This window comes from Monopterus albus, unplaced genomic scaffold (genome assembly GCF_001952655.1).
Source record: "Monopterus albus unplaced genomic scaffold, M_albus_1.0 scaffold264.1, whole genome shotgun sequence".
Taxonomy (NCBI): Eukaryota; Metazoa; Chordata; class Actinopteri; order Synbranchiformes; family Synbranchidae; genus Monopterus; species Monopterus albus.
In genome coordinates, this window is record NW_018128144.1 from 899,801 (window position 1) to 903,816 (window position 4,016).

The following is a 4,016-nucleotide window of genomic DNA, read 5'->3' on the forward strand; positions in this document are numbered from 1 at the left end:
ACAAAAATACGGAGAGGCATCCCTGAATTGGAAATAAAGAACTTTTCCCAGCCCCTAAATGTCAAGGTTTGCGAGTAAAGCTGCCAACAACATTAAGGGTGAACTCAATTAAAGTGCCAGATGAGGTTAAACAGAAAATACTGTCTTTTTACTGAGTGCTACACAAGCGTACAGTGCAGGAGTCCAGAATCAGTCAAGTCGATAATACCAGTCCAAGGTCAGTGCCGACAAACACACACAGCTGAGGGATCCACAAGCGAGAGGTCAAAGAGGGAAGTCCGATAATCATTACACAAAAGACAGTCAGAATCAGGAGGGTTAGGCAATCTGGGGTCAAAACAGGAATCACTGGTAACAAGAATAACACTGGAAAGTCTGAACAGGAGTCAAGAACAATCTGGCAGCTTTCCAGTGGGGGGGGGAGGGGTCCATATACAGTATTTTCAGATTGTTTTACATATGCACAAGTCTTATTCACATGTATAGATGTTTTACAGACACCAACACAACCTAACAGGGTGTTTTACACATTCAACCGATCTCAGTACACATGCAAATCCAAATACGCATTTGCAGATTTTTTGAAATATTCAACAATTCAGATTATACACATATCCACTGAGATACAGTATCACAATTTTCCACAGGTTTGTACTAATGTAAGAGTTCCCTGCTTTCATAGATCAAAAGGCCTTCCTCCTCAGCATGACATTTTCCCCACCACTGAGATCCACCAATGACTTTCCTGGTCGCCCTGACAGGTCTTCTGGTCTTAACTCTAAGTAGCTGCCCTCCATTGAATTCAGAAAAGAAATTGTGAGCCTGAAGACCTTGTACATCTCACATTCACTGCTTTCCAGGTTTCTTGGTTCCCATAAGAGGCTTTAATGTTGTCCAGCAGAAGTGTGTATGAAGTACCCAGGTGGCACCCTCCCTAGGACACCACCCTCCTTAAAGCTGCAATTACCATAAAACCGTCAAATAAGCTATCTCTAATGTTAACTTTTAACTAATGGATGTAAAAATTAAAATTTAATGGAGGAAAAATACAACATATTAACATGTCACAATTGTCAGAAGTGATATAATAAAAAACAAAAAATTGTGTTAAGTCATGTGATATAATAAAAAACAAAAAATTGTATTAGGTTTGATAGAAGTACATCATATTACCAAGGTAACATATTAAACTGAAATTGTTAAACTGCATTATTTTATTTAAATACTGTTTATAACAGCAAACTAAGACTACTTATGGACTGTCCAAAGCTGAGGTGTGGGCCTAACTCAACATTATTAACAATGGTATTTCATTTAGGTGAGCCAGTGCCAGGGTCACTTAGCCTACTGGGACTCTTAAAACATCCATCCATCCATCTTCTTCCGCTTATCCGGAACCAGGTTGCGGGGGCAGCAGTCTAAGCAGAGATGCCCAGACTTCCCTCTCTCCAGACACTTCCTCCAGCTACTCCTGGGGAATGCTGAGATGTTCCCAGGTCAGCCAAGAGACATAGTCCCTCCTAGGCCCTTCCCCAGGGCCTCCTCCTGGTGGGACATGCCTGGAACACCTCCCTAGGAAGGCGCCCAGGAGGCATCCGAAACAGATGCCTGAGCCACCTCAGCTAGCTCCTGTCGTTGTGGAGGAGCAGTGGTTCTACTCTAAGCTCCTTCCAAGTGATCGAGCTCCTTACCCTATATTTAAGGGTGCGCCCAGCCACTGTGCTGAGAAAGCTAATTTCGACTACCTGTATCCGGGATCTTGCCCTTTATGGTCATGACCCAAAGCTCATGACCATAGGTGAGAGTAGGAATATAGATCAACCAGTAAATCAAGAGCTTCACCTTACAGCTCAGCTCCTTCTTCAACACAACAGACTGGTACATCAACCGCATTACTGCTGAAGTGGCACTGGTCCGCCTGTCAATCTCCAGTTCCATGCTTCCCTCACTCGTGAACAAGACCCCAAGATACTTGAACTAGTTCACTTGAGGCAGGAGCTTTTCCAACTGAGAACCATGGCCTCACACTTGGAGGTGCTGATTCTCATCCCAGCCGCTTCACACTCGGCTGTAAACCGTCCCAGTGCACGCTGAAGGTCTTGGTTTGATGGAACCAACAGGACATCATCTGCAAAAAGCAGAGAGAAGATCCTGTGGTCCCCAAACTGGACTCCCTCCAGCCCCTGGCTACACCTTGAAATGCTGTCCACAAAGATAATGAACAGAACCAGTGACAAAGGGCAGCCCTGCTGGAGTCCAACATGCACTGGGAACAGGTCTGACATACTGCCGGCAATGCAAATCAAGCTCCTGCTCCGGTTGTACAGGGACCAAAGAGCCCTTAGCAAAGAGCCCTGGACCCCATACTCTCGGAGCACCCCTACAGGGCTCTGCAAGGGACATGGTTGAATGCCTTCTTCAATTCCATGAAACACATGTGGACTGGTTTGGGAAACTCCCATGAACCCTCCACCACCCTGAAGAGGGTATAGAGCTGGTCCAGTGGCCAGGACAAAAACTGTATTGTTCCTCCTGAATCTGAGGTTTGACTATCGGTTGAATTCTCTTCTCCAGTACGCTGGCATAGACTTTCCTGGGGAGGCTGAGGAGTGTGATCCTTCCTGTAGTTGGAACACACCCTCTGGTCCCCCTTCTTGAAAAGAGGGACCACCACCCTGGTCTGACATTCCAGAGGCACTGTCCCCAACCGCCACACGCTGTTGCAGAGGCGTTTCAGCCAAGACAGCCCCACAACGTCCAGAGACTTAAGGTACTCAGGGCAGGTCTCATCCACCCGGTCTCCTTCTTCAGCTTGATGGCATCCCTTGCTTCCGGTGTCGGGGACTTCCGCTACGAAAGGCACTGGAGACCTTACGGCCACAGCTCCGAGCGGCCGCATCAGCAATGGAGGTGGAGAACATGGTCCACTCGGACTCAATGTCTCCAGTCTCCCTCGGGATCTGGTCGAAGCTCTGCCAGAGGTGGGAGTTAAAGATCTCTTGGACAGGGGGTTCTGCCAAACATTCCCAACAGACCCTCACAGTACGCTTGGGTCTGCTGAGTCTGTCCAGCTTCCTCCACCGCCACTGGATCCAACTCACCACCAGGTGGTGATCAGTTGACAGCTCTGCCCCTCTCTTCACCCGAGTGTCCAAGACAAATGGCCCGAGGTCAGATGAAACAACCACAAAGTCATCAATCAATCAAAGTCACTAGTCATCATCGACCTAGGGTGTCCTGGTGCCCGTGCACTGGTGGACACCCTTATGGACACCTCTTAAACAAATATATGCTTAATGTTATGTTTATTTCTACCTGTATTTTTCCAACAATGACATGTTAAAATATCTCCAAAGGAAGGGTTCTATTAGATATTTGTGAACAAAATGCCTTTCCTGTCATCAGCATTACACAAACACTCTGCCAGTTCTCCTCTATGTTCACATTTTTACTGTGAAGTCAGAGCTATCTTGTCCTTGAATCCTCTAAGCAAATTAACCTTTCAAAAGCAAGCCCTTTAGTTACCATTGTGGAAGTGAGACGTATACTGTATTACAGTTTCCAAGATCTGTGTGAAATATCATGTTTTCCCATTGTCAGATAAAAACCAGAGAAACCAGAAACATTCAGAAGAGAATGATGATGACAATAAAATTGGATCAAACAAGAGATGAAATGGATATTCTGCCTCTTTTTTTCAGCAGCTTAATTTCAGATGGGTTACTAACATTTTTAAGTAAGTTTGAATTAAATGTGCAAGTGATATTAATACTATTAATAATGCTCAATTGAAGTGTCTTAACTATGTCAGTTAGCAGTCATACAGTATGTGCAAAATACAGGATTATACCCAAGGATATGAACAGATACATGTGTTAAACTATTAGAATATTACACATTATATACCGATTGATGGCAGTACTGTGCCCAGTTGCGTCTACACTGCCTTAAATTACAGAAGAAGAAGAATCGGCAGCCAATGAAGGGCCGGCGCAAGTTGATGACACCCTTTGTTG